This window comes from Nannospalax galili, unplaced genomic scaffold (genome assembly GCF_000622305.1).
Source record: "Nannospalax galili isolate Female #2095 unplaced genomic scaffold, S.galili_v1.0 scaffold252, whole genome shotgun sequence".
NCBI lineage: Eukaryota > Metazoa > Chordata > Mammalia > Rodentia > Spalacidae > Nannospalax > Nannospalax galili.
In genome coordinates, this window is record NW_008333886.1 from 4,781,444 (window position 1) to 4,794,667 (window position 13,224).

Sequence of the window (13,224 nt, forward strand, 5' to 3'; positions counted from 1 at the left end):
TTCCTTCCTTCCTTCCTTCTTTCTTTCTTTCTTTCTTTCTTTCTTTCTTTCTTTCTTTCTTTCTTTCAGGGCTTTTTGCTACTCTAACATTCCCCCTTCTGAAAAGCCTACACTTAATATTCTTAAGTAGCTTTGGGACATCTGTCTCCAGAGATGGTGCTAAGCTTGTTTGTTTATTGTAGGCATAAATGGACATATCTTTTTTCTTTAGTGGTATAGATATGGTAGCACATGCTTGTAATCCCAGTATTTAGACGACTGAGGCAGGAAGAGGTCAAGTTCCAGGCCAGCCTGCATTATATAGTAAGGCTGTCTTAGATATGCATCATATGGAGAGAGAGAGAGAGAGAGAGAGAGAGAGAGAGAGAAATTCTTTGTTCAAAGAAATAATTCACCGCAAATATGTATTCCCAAAAGAAGAAAGATTTTCAGTGTTCTATTATGATGTCTTGGGGTTAGGAAACTTTCTGTTGCCCTTCGGTTTCTCTGTGTATGTGAGGGGCAAGTTGTACCCAAATTAGGGACTGTCTGAAGTGAGTCACAATCTGGAGGGATTCCTAAATGCTGGCGTACTTGGAGACTACATAGAACTGATCATATTCAGGTTGGTCTTGGATTCAGGCTCAGGTGGTCTTGGATTAAATTGTTCATACAATCCTTTGTATGGCCATGGAATATGGTAAGCCTTCTGGCTCTTCAAATCAGCACCTGTGGGGGAGTATGCTGGCCTTTCATTCCCGTACCATTGAACCCATGAACTAAGATGTATTTGTGGACAATAAATGGTTAAATAGCACATCTGAGATTCCCATGTCTGTTTAGGTAGAGGGGACGTGCTCCTGGGAAAGAAAAGGGACTTGGTCTGATCATAAAAGGGTGGTAAATGGCAGGCAAGTCCTGAACAAGGAAGTACCTTTCACAGAATGAACTCAGTTGTCTACAGTTCCTTACGGAAATCAGTCTAGAAACTACGGAATTTGGGGGGCATACATTCTGGAAAGTGATGCACTGTAAACAATGAAACAAACTGAAGAATGGAAAAACGCTTCCTTGATTATGTGGCTATTCTTGCCTGAGTGACAGGGTTTTACACTCTGCCGAAAGGCTTCAGTTGGTGGATTTGAGCCAGAACACATCCAGGATGACAAAAAACGTGGAGAATGGAATCAACCGATCAACTTGGATGTCAAGTCTGTTCTGTCTCTCCTTGCTCTTGTTGCGCCCTTGAGACTGTTAACAGTGTTTGACACCATATGAGAGGTGTATCCCGTGTAATGTGCTTTGACAATTTAATGTCTTTCTGTCACTTTTGCTGGAGATATAGTCAGCTGGTGATTTTGGAGTTAACTGGAACACCATTGACACTATTGACATTTTACATCACAGCTTAAACTTTGTTTTAGTTTCTGTCTTTATGAAGTACAATTAGTAAACTGTCAGATTCATCCATTTTCTCCCAGAAAGAATCTGTGAAAATTGCTTAATTCTTATTATAGGGCTATTTTCAGCAGATCTTTGAGAAGAAGAAATAATCTAACATGAATTGAGTCATGTTTTGCTCGTGTCTCGGGTATTCCTAGGAGGAAGTTACGCCTCGAGACCTTGATGTGACTTCATTTCATCTGTAGTCTTCCGTGCCACAGTTCCACTTTGGGAAATGCATAAAAACTTCCTCTTATAGAATAATTCATTTCTAAGAATCAAATGTCTTTCAGCGTACCATGTACTAGTCATTTTCCTAGAAATGTAGAGCCACAGAAAGAAAGAGCGCTAATGGCAGACTCAAGGTAACTTCTACCAAGCTTACACAGCTGTTGTTGAAGTCTTAGCTGAGTCTCAAACTCTCAAACTGAGTGTCGGCTTTGCTGTCCTTTTATGTTGTTTTGTTTTTCTTTGTTTTATCAAAGGTTCTTTTTCAAGAAAATAATAAAGAAAAAGAATATAATATGCTTTGAGCATGTCTCCCTACCCCTCATAGCCTTCCTCCCCTTTCTCCTCCCCCTCCCAGCAGTCCTCTTTGATTCAATTTTGCTTCTTCTTTCATGTCATCTGTCCATATATGATTTAATGTGTCTATAATGTAGAATCTATGAATGAGAGGAAACGTGATATTTGTTTCTCGGAGACCGATTTAATTTACTTAATACGACCAATTCCAGTTGCATCCAGTTTCTTACAAATGGCATGACTTCATTCTACTTAATATCTGAAAAAAAATTTCCATATATATTGTCCTAGTTTGTTTCTTCATTGCTGTGACAAAATACTCTGACCACTACCAACTTGGGGAGGAAAGGGTTTATTTAGCTTACATATCCCAGGTCATGGTTCATCCAGGAGCCCAAGGTAGGAACTTAGGGCAGGAACCTGGAGGCAGGAGCTGGAGTACAGGCCACGGAGGAATGCTGCTTACTGACTTGCTCCCCTGGCCCCTGCTCAGCCTGCTTTCTTATGCAACACAGGCCCACCTGCCCAGGGGTGGCACTACTCACAGTGGACTGGGCCCTCCCACATCACTCATCAAGAAGAAGTCCCTCGGACATGGCCCCAGGCCAGTCCAATAGAGGCAATCCCTCAATTGAGGCTCCTTCAACCCAGGTGTGTCAAGTTGACACTAAAGCTATCCAGCACATATATAAAACACATTTTCTTTATATATCCCTTGGTAGTTGGTTGGAGACATCTGAGTTGGTTCCATAACTTAGCTATTGTGATCAGTACTGCAACAAACTTGAGATGTGTTGACTTGGAGTCCTTTCTGTAAATATCAGGAGTGGCATGGCTGGGTTGTAGGTAAAGTCTATTTTTAGTCTTTTGTGGAGCTTCCATACTGGTTTCCACAGTGGCTGTACTAGTTTAAATTCCCAGCAGCAGTGTGGACATGTTTACCTTTGTCTGACTTCTTGCCAGCATTTGCTGTTGTTTTATTGATGACTGTCATGCTGACAGGGGTCAGATGGAATCTCAATGTACATTTTATTGGCCTTTCTCTTCCTGCCATCCTTTTCCTGGTAGGAACCACCCACTTCTCCTGTGGTGCTGATGGAATTGACTCCATGTCTAGTTCAAATGTGAGCATGTGGACGGGAGATCCATCTGCTCATTGGTTCTGGAACAGACTTGACATCCAAGTTGATCAGTAAGACTCACACAGGGAGTTTTGCAGGAGCCTAAGGGGAAGAAGAATTCTGTCTGCACCAAAGGTAGTCAGTGGGAGGATGAGAGACTGGAAGCTCATGGGTCCGGATACTATTCAAGAGAATGGGGCACACATAGAAGCTCAAGGGAAGGGCTACTTTTTGTTTTGCTATAAAATTTCTAATAAACCTTAAAAAGTTTTTACATATAAAAAAGAAACTGGAGGGAGGGAGAGAAAAAGTGAGGGAGAAACTGACCTTGATAAGCTAGCTGAACTCCGATTTCTCAGCTCCATGAGGTAATGAACGAATTCTCTTTTTTGCTTAAGTGACTTTGATTTGAATTTCTTCTCCATGTAATAAGAAGAGTTCTAACTTATATATCCATGCCTTCTGATTTCAAGTCCTATAATAAAATTTCCTAACATTTTTATTGGTGTGAAAAATACTCAGTTTTACAAGGATAAGACAGTGCAATGGTGTATGTTTAACCCCTGAATGGCGTGTTTAACCCCTATGGATTCAAGTCTAACTTTGGATGAGCAATTTCTCCAAATGATCTGAGCATATAAAACATTCACCTCACATCATTTTACATGGCTTTCTGTTGTAGGAATTCCACCACTGGTTTCTTCTGTTTATATCCACTTGTCACTAGATTGTAAGAGTCTTGAAGATAGAAACTGTATTTTATGCTTCTATCTTTCTATCTCCAGCAGTTAGTAAGAATAGCATGGACGGTCCATAATGTTTGTTGAGAGCTACTATATGTGCAGGCACAGATTCTTTTTTTTTTGAGATGGTCTCCCTGTAGTGCCAGCTGGCCTAGAATCTCCTATGTAGACCAGGCTAGCCTTGATCTCATAGAGATCCACCTGCCTCTGACTCTTGAGTGCTGAGATCAAAGGCATGTGCCACCACACTTGGCATCAGATTCACATCTTAACTAGTTTAATGATGATGATACTCCTAAGAGGTGGGTACTGTTTTATTGGTGAGGAAATGAGCCCACATTTGTTGTTCAATGATGATGCTATGGAAATTCAGACCTAGGTAAGCTGTCGCTTAACTAACACCCTACACTTCTCCCGGCTTATAGTTATACTCAGTTAATACTTGTTAAAAGAGTAAACATCTCAGACTGGGGTGGGAAATATTTCTTTCCCTTGAGAGCTCACAATGTTATCCACTTCGGCCTTGAACTTATAGTACTGCGTCCCACTCTCTTGGGTAAGATGAGGGTGGGAAATTTTTGTGATGTCCATTCAACATTTGGGGAAAGCAGGTCAGTATTAAGATAAATTCAGGACTGCATCTCTTGACTCCTATTGGGTCACTCTTTTCATTATACAATGGGGAGCAATGAGCCAAAAATGTAGCAAGTATATATTTTATACAGATACATAAAATCAGATATGCATATAGGACATGAAAGTAGAAATAAAACTGTTTAGGGGGAGAAAAGGGGACTAATGGGGGATGAGAGAAGGTAGACTAAGGAGATGTGAGAGGAAGACACTTAATATCAGTCTATGCTGATATGAAAATATCCTCACATAACACAATACTATGTACAATGAATATACACAATAGATATTAAAACATATATATGCAAGATTTTTTGTTTGTTTTGACAGGGCCTATACTCCATGATGTCCTGGATCTACAGCCTAGTCTGGCATCAAACTCACAATCCTCCTGCATCAGCCTCTTGAATGCTGGGATTACCAGCATGCACTAGCGTATCACGCCTTAGGGAAGTATTTTTAATTTGAAGTTCCAGAGAAGATATGTGTTTCATTAGTACAACTTATATTTTTGGAAAAAATTCTAAAAGTTTCCACATGAAAACAATTTAGATAACTCTCTTATTTAATACATAAAGATAATGAGAAAGGCACCTAAACAACAAAAAAATTTCCAAGTGTTTTCCCCAAGAATGAAAAAAAGAACTAATGTGGTTGAAGGGTGATCAGTTCTGCATAAACATAGCAGGTGGCAGTGCTTAGATGCTGTGTATCATGTTAATAATGTGAAAACAAGCAAAAGTGAATATAAACTATTTCTTTTATTTGTAATTTAGAAAGCCCAGAATAAGGGACCCTAAGACAAAGATGGGCCATGTTCTCCATGAAAGATTCCTGGAAACTGAAAAATAAGGTCTTTTAACATTTTGTGATATAACTGTTTTTCTTGGCTTAAGCGTAGGTTTTAAAAAATGGGGCTCATTGTTTTGCTTGTAGTTCTTTTATGCATGGACACCCGTGCTGATGATGCATCCAGTTTCGGAGAATTTTCCAATTGAAAAAGTGCTCTGGAGAAGTTTAAGCGCCATGAATCACCCAAACCTCATCTAAGTCTCGTGAAGGCAAAGGCTGTGAAAGGCAGTCACAGGGAGAAGACGTATTGTGGTTGTGCCGCCTGATTCAACTAAATAGAAAAATATTTTGTAAAGACACGAGAATTTCAGGCATCTGGCAGAGTGCTAAGGATAAATGTCACATTCTGCCAGAAAGGCAAAAATGAGTGACCCACTGCTCACTCTTCCTCCTCCTTTTTCTCCCCCTCAGGAGGGGCAGACCTGGCAACCCAGCCTCATTCCTACCTAAAATGCAAGCCCACGTCTCTGGTTACAGTTAGGAAAGCACTAAGAATTCAGCGGGGCATATTCCCCTGATTATTCCCTAATGGCTTTGCACGTTCGAAACAGTTTTGATGAGGTGAAGGAGTCAATATATTTTTCCAGTGTGAAGGAGGTAGATTGTTCATGATATCAATAGGTACAGAAGCTGTTGCGGTAAATACCTTCGGCTCAGAGGTGTTGGCTGTCCCCATCCTCATCTGTGCCGGTAGACCAGGAGGGGAAGCAAGGTAAAGCTTTTCCATTTCCCTGCCCTTTAAAGCGGCACTAATTCTGACGAGAATCCTTATTTTATTTCTCAATTATGAAAGCACAGTCAATGTGTCTGTTAGCCGGGCCATTTTCTCCATCTTCTAATTCTTCAAAGTGCCTTAAACGTTCTCCTTGAAAGCTCAGAAGTCTTTCCCTTTCTCGTCTCCTAGTCCTTGCGCTATTGAGTGGGAAGTTTCAGGCCAAACTGAATAATATGGGTGCGCTGACCACCTTTTGGAGACCAGACCGCTCGCAGGCAGAGGGAAAGTAGAGAGAGGGCTTTACTTGTCTGTTCAGCTTTCCTGCTCTTCATCCAGTTCTCAGTTTAAAGAAAACTAGACAAGGGTCTGGAGAGATGGCTCAGTGGTTAAGAGCACCGGCTACTCTTGCAGAGGACCCAGGTTCGGTTCGCAGCCCCCATAAGTTGGCTAACAAAGGTCCTGAAACTCCAGTTCCAAGGGACCTGACACTCTTCTGGCCTCCAACGGCATTGCACCACATGGGTGCATTTATATACATGTAGACAAAACACTCATACACAAAATAAAAATAAATCTTAAAAAAAGAAAACTAGGCTGGGCGTAGTGGCGCATGCCTTTAGTCCCAGCACTTGTGAGGCCCGGAGGCAGGCGGATCTCTGAGAGTTCAAGGCCAGCTTGCTTGGTCTCCATAGTGAGGCCCAGGCCAGCTGGGGCTACAGGATACCCTGTCTCAAAAAGACCAAAGGAAGAAAAAAAAAAAAAAGAAAAAAAGACAGACAACTAGGCACGATAGGATGTAATAGGCTTATCGGAGGATGGACTTGCAGTAATTTTTCATGTCCTTGACCTCTACCCCTTCCCCTCCCTCTTCTCCTTATGGAAACAACCATGGTGATGCTTTTCCAAAGTGACCAGAATCTGAAAGGCACCGCTCTGCAAGGTGTTTGTACAGTCCATGTTAAGGTCTGAATCTGAAATATCCCCAACAGGCTCCTGTGTTGAACTCTTGGTCTTCATTTGGTGGTGTTGTTTTGGGAGCTTGTGAAAACTGAGGCAGAGCCTAGCTTAAGGCTGTATATCCCTGGATTCCTGCCTTAGAAAATAATACTGGTTCCCCAGTCTCCTGTGAGGTGGGCAACGTTCCCACCGCTGTGATGTTCTGCCTCCCCACAGGCCTAGAACCAATGAATATGAACTATGGATTGAAATGTCTTAAACTGTGAGTCAAAACGAACCTTTCCTCTTTTAAGTTATTCTCTTCAGGGGGTGGGGGAGGGTGATGTTTGGTCACAGCTGGAGAAAAGTAGCCCAGAGGGTGAGACCACAGACCACTGGACAGGTACTCTGGGCTTTGCAAAACCCCCTGAATGGAGTCTTGTCTCATTAGTGTTACCTCGTTCTGGGGCTCAGAGCCACTGGGGTACCTCATGAGTCAGGACTGGGCACTTCACCTTCCTCAACACAATTCCACAGGGCTCCGCCTTTTCCTGAGAATAACTTCTTTTTTTACATTGCAGCCTCTCAGTTCACAACCAATACTTTGTTTCTCAAAGGTTACAGAAACACGACGTTACCTTGGAGCACAGACCCTAAGTTTGACTGGCTTTAGGGAGTTGTCAGGAAAATGCAGCTCCCTAGGCTCTTAGCTTACTTGGACTCATCATCTGGACACTTGGATATCACTGGATTAGGGGCTAGAGAGATTGCTCAGTGGTTAAGAGCAGACCTGGCTTTGGTTTCTGGCACCCATATGGTGGTCCACGTTTGGTAGTTACAGCTCCAGGAGACCGAACCTCTCTTCTAACTTTGGCTGGCACCAGGCATGCATGTAATGCACATATATACATGCAGGCAAATACACAAATACAAATAAATAATTCTTTAACAAATATACCTGGTTTACCAGGATGACACACATGTCTGTGATGCCAGCACTCAAGAAGCAGAGGCAGGAAGAGCAGTAGTTCAAGAATAGCCTCTGCTACATGCCAGGTTCAAGGCCAGCCCCAGCAACTGGGGACCTTGTCTCAACAACAGCAATAGAAACCAAATACTAGTTCAGTGAATTATGAAGTCAAGGGTTTAGAAAGATGCTAATAAAGGGGAGGAGCAGAAAGGGAGACAAAGAGCTGTCGGGAAAAGGCAGGAATAGGCTGCGTCAAAGGTCTGGTCAGGTTCCAATTCTGCCATTGGGCAGCTCTGAGGCTTGATCTGGCTGCTTTGTCTTTGAGGTCCACAGCACCTCATTTGGGAATAAGGATCACACCTTCCTTATCTCACATATAAATACAAAGTAAGTGAAATAACATCTGTGATAACATTTCATAAAACTAAAGACATGTGAGTGAAATAGTTATGATGGGTACTGCTGGGATGCTCTGAGTTTAATGATCATCGGACTCTTAGCATGTCCTGAAAGAGCAATCTTATATTGAACAAGAACTTGGAAAAATTCAAAGGTAGCTTCTATCCATGGCTTTCCCTACTCCTCTGCAGGAATATCCATCTACTCTGTTCCCTTCTGTTCCATAAAACAGTGAAGCTCGCAGTTGTTTTTATCTTCACACATAACTGGTGAACTACATGTCAGCACAAAGAAGTACAGTAGGTTCTCATTAGTCATTGTAGCTATGTTTTAGAAATTTACCACCAACCCTGAATTAGCAAATCTTGAACCACTACTCCTACAGGATATATAGAGTTAGGTGCACAAGAGTCTTTGCTTAAGGCTGGAAAGATGGCTGAGTAGTTAAGGGCACTGGCTGCTCTTGCAGAGGACCTGGGTTCAATTCCCAGCATCCACGTGGCAGCTAGCAACCATCCGTAACTCCAGTTCCAGGGAATCCGATGCCCTTTTCTGTTTTCTTCGAGCATTGCATGACATGGGTGCACTTACACACATGCAGGCAAAACACTCATACACATAAAAATAAAAATAAATAAATGTTAAAAAAAGAAACTTTGGCCAAAACACTTTTGTCAGTTAATATATTTTATGAGGGTTTTTGTTATTTAATATGTGCCGTTAATTCCTAACATTGAAGTCATGGCCAACATTACTGTGTCTTATTCCTGAATGAGGCTCACGCAATGCGCTTGCTTTCACCATAGACCAGCGCGGCCTCTTTGTGCACAGCAACATTAGAAAATACAACTGCACTGTGGGGGACACTCTAAACAGCGACATTGCAACAAAAAGCACAAAAACATCCCAAAGTGGAACTAAATATGCAGGTGAAGGGCCCTCGTGCAGCAGAAACAGGAAGACAGAACGTCACCTGCTGAACTTCAACTGAGACTGTGTGTTGCATGACTCTGTGTGTGTGTGTGTGTGCATGCACACATCTACATGTGAAGTCCAGAGGACAACCTGTGTGTCATTTCTCCAGTGCTGTCCAGCTGCTTCTTTTAAAAAATATTTTATTGAGGAACAGATCCTCAAACAACCTTAGGAGTAAAAGTAAATTGGTTTATCTGGGTCAACTGTGTGTCCTTAAATACCCAAAAGGAAAGTATAACCAAAGATTAAAGGGGCCAATATAATTTTTTAAGAGTCCACATGTATAGCTAAAGGCTACATAACAAGCAACAATGCCAGATAGGAGATACCTTCTTTTTGAGTTGTTGGCCAGGTTGGCCAAAGGGACTGCCAGATAGTAACCCAGCATAGAACTGGGAAAACGAACAGCAGACCCCAATCTTATCTAAAGGAATATTGACAACTGATTACCACTAGATGAGGAACAGCTGACCTTCTTAAAACAAAGACTTCTAGGTAGGCTGATTAGATTCACCAGATGGACAAGTAGTGGGGAATGGCTAGGGGTGCCGACAACACCACAGTAGACAGTAGCAGGGAAATCAGAGTATAAGGGCTCTAGTTTGGGGAGCGAGGCTATGGGAGGATGCCATCTGGGAAGTGGGTGTATAGTTGAATAAGATGGTTTGGGATGTTCTGTGTGATACGCATACACACACACACACAAATCAACAAATTAAAAAAATGTATTATATTTGAGGAGGAAGCATGGAAATTTACATCATGCTAATTAGTAGAGGTGATAAACATTACCATTGAAATCCACCTTGTAACCGACTGTGACTGGTAATCATCAGATACATAGAGATTAAAGACACATGTGCAAACATCTAAGTGTTAGTAGCATTAAAAATGTAGGAAACAGCATATTTTAAAATGAAATGGAGATCTTTAAAGGGTAAAAATCCTCAATTTTATGTCTTACAGGGTTTATACTGAGTTCAATATTATGTAACTGCATTAATTCAACTGTCAACCTAAAAATTTACAGCCACTCTTGAAAGAGATATATCCTTCCTCTGTAGTGTGTTACTGAATATTTTACAGCTGTAATGAAATGCTTCTTCTAATCATGTAGTTATTAAAAATTAAAAAAAATTATTATTTTCAAGTGTATTGACTGCATTTATGTAAGTGCACCCCATCATGCAATGCCCCCAGATATCAGAAGACAGCATGAGATTCCCTGTAACTGGAGTTACGAATGACTGTTAGCCACAATGTGGGTGCTGGGAATCAAACCTGCGTCCTGTGCAAGGGCAGCCAGTGCTCTTAACCTATGAGCCATCTTTCCAGCCTCCACCTGTTTTTTTTTGATACTACCTCTCATTGTCCTAGACTTGTAAAGAAGACTAGACTGGTTGGCTGGAGAGGTCCAGGAATTCACCCATCTTTCCCTCTCCAATATTGGGATTACAAGCACATGACACCATACATTAACTTAAAAAATCTTTTTTTGTTGTTTATTTTTCCCAGTTAATTATTTATTTAATAACCACATACTTAGAAGAAGCATTTCATTACAACAGAATTGACATATTCAGCAACAATTTTCAGAGCTAAGATGCATCTTTTTCAAAATTGGCTGTAAATTTTTAGGTTTAAAGTTGAATTATTACAGTTATACAATATTGTACTCAGTATAAACCCTATAAGACATAAAATTAAATGAGGCTTTAACCTTTAAAATCTTGTTATTTTTATTTTATGTGTATGAGTGTTTTTCCTGCATGTATGTAAGTGTACGTGTGTGCAATGCTTGTGGAGGCCAGAAGAGGGCCTTGGATCTCCAGGAACTGGAGTTATGGACAGTTGTTAGCCACCATGCAGGTGCTGGGAACCAAACCCAGGTTCTCTTCAAGAGCAGCTAGTGATCTTAACTGCTGAGTCATCTCGCCAGTCCACACCTAACTTTTTAAATGTTGATACTGGAGATCGTGCTTAGGTCTTCAAGGCAAACACATTACCAACTGAACCATCTCCTCAGCCACAGGGAGTGACTTTGTTTCACTCTGTATGTCCACAAATGACTGCAAAAATGCTATGGACACAGATTTAGGAGTTACAATTAAATTTTAAGGAATAGGTGAATGTGCAGAAAAAGAATCTGAACATCAAAAGGACTGAGTACACCACTGCAAGACAGAATTGGGTCTGAGTGCCAGAAATTATGGAACGGTAGTTTTCACCTGACTTCAAAGATGTGTTTCTATACAATTATAACCATCTAGTGAGGGAGCATATTCTGTACTGATAGGTTCCTGCCACTGTGATGTTCTCATGGTTTGAACTGATGTGGGAAAAAGTACAGATCACAGAGGGGGCCATGAGCTAAGAGATGACTGAAAAGAGAAAGGAGAAAAGCCAAATGCAGTCATCAGAGTCATTGATCAGTCTCTAAGATCAATCTCCCTCCTTTTACAGTTAAAATACAATTTCAATCAAGTCAATATTTAGCATTATAAAAAAATTAAAAAATGGTGCTCTTTTAAATGTGTGTGCATAAATATCCTTTATTCTACTCAGACCTTAGAAGACGCAAACAGCCCTTAGCGGACTATATAACAGTGACGAGGGCAAATGGCCCAAGGGAGGGAAGGGCCATTGAACTGGAAGAGTAAGTTCCTCAGTAAATCACTGGAACATAAAAGACAGAAAGTTCTCCGGGAAGAAGTCACTTTGAAAAATGTATAATCAAAGCAGGGAAAGAGGCTGCCTCTCTGTCAAGACTTGAGCAACCCAGAGGTGACAGTAAGCTAGTCAACAGTAAGCTTCTCTAGCACCTGTTTCCCAGTAGAGAACACAATGACCCCTAGAAAGCCAGTTGTTTAACAATCAGACACCAATTAAACTATTAAACACTATTATTAAGAATAGGTAGAATAAATTGATGCTTAGATTTAAAATATATTTGAGAGAGAGAGAGAGAGAGAGAGAGAGAGAGAGAGAGAGAGAGTTGGGTTGCTAGTGGAGGCCAGGGGTTGACATCTGGTGTTATCCTCAATTTGCTCTGCACCTTACTTTTTGATACAGAGTCTCTAATTGGCTTGGAGTTCAGCAGTTGGCTATACCGGTGGTCTAGCAAGCCCCAAGGATGCGCCTGTCTCTGCCTTCCCAGAACCAGGATCATAAGCACCTGGCTTTTCACATAGATTCTGGGGGTTGAATTCAAGTCCTCAAGCTTGTGTGACAAACAATTTATGGCTGATTCACCACCTCAGTCCAATCTAAGATATATTTTCAGAGGCTGGACTGGGGAGGAAAGACCACAGACGCCTTTAAATATCTTTCTTTCCGCCAGTTCCTATAAGGAGAGAATAATTCCAGAAGCATTCAGCTAAGAGCTGAATGGCATTTTTGTTTGTTTTTGTTTTTGTTTAAAGCAGAGCCAAACAGAGTAGCAACAAATTGCTTCATTTCTGTCCAGGCTGGCTTGGCGGTGGGCGGGGGGGGGCTCCTCCTTTGGGCATCATTCCCATTTGTTTTTGCTGGGATTTGCTGATTCCGGGCCAGTGCGAAGTTGGCTCATAGCCACTCACGGGACCAGGCTGGTGTTCTGACTTCTCCTCTTCCTTTTCCACACGTATCTCTGAGCAGGCAGCAACAGCTGTGCAGTCTTTGAGCTTGTGATTTTTTAATTTCATGTAGAAGAGCATCTTCTCTAGGTTCTAGTGGGATGAACCGCTTCCAAAGGATGAGCCAGCTCCTCACTTAGCAGCAGCCCTGAACTCCAGTTCCTCACATCTCTTTTTGGTTCGGATGCCCATGAGCTGTTCAATTTATATTCTCTTAATAGTTGCCCTTTGAATTCTGTCCACTTTTAGAAATTATTCTTTATTTCAAGCCATGTTAAGGGTGAAAAAAGCTAGAATGAATATATGTATGTATGTATAT

The 13,224-nt window shown here is 41.4% G+C and overlaps 1 pseudogene; it reads right to left on the minus strand.

Annotated features, from left to right (window-relative positions):
* Positions 1 to 13,224, minus strand: part of LOC103730585 — a 68,250-nt pseudogene that overhangs the window by 38,324 nt on the left and 16,702 nt on the right.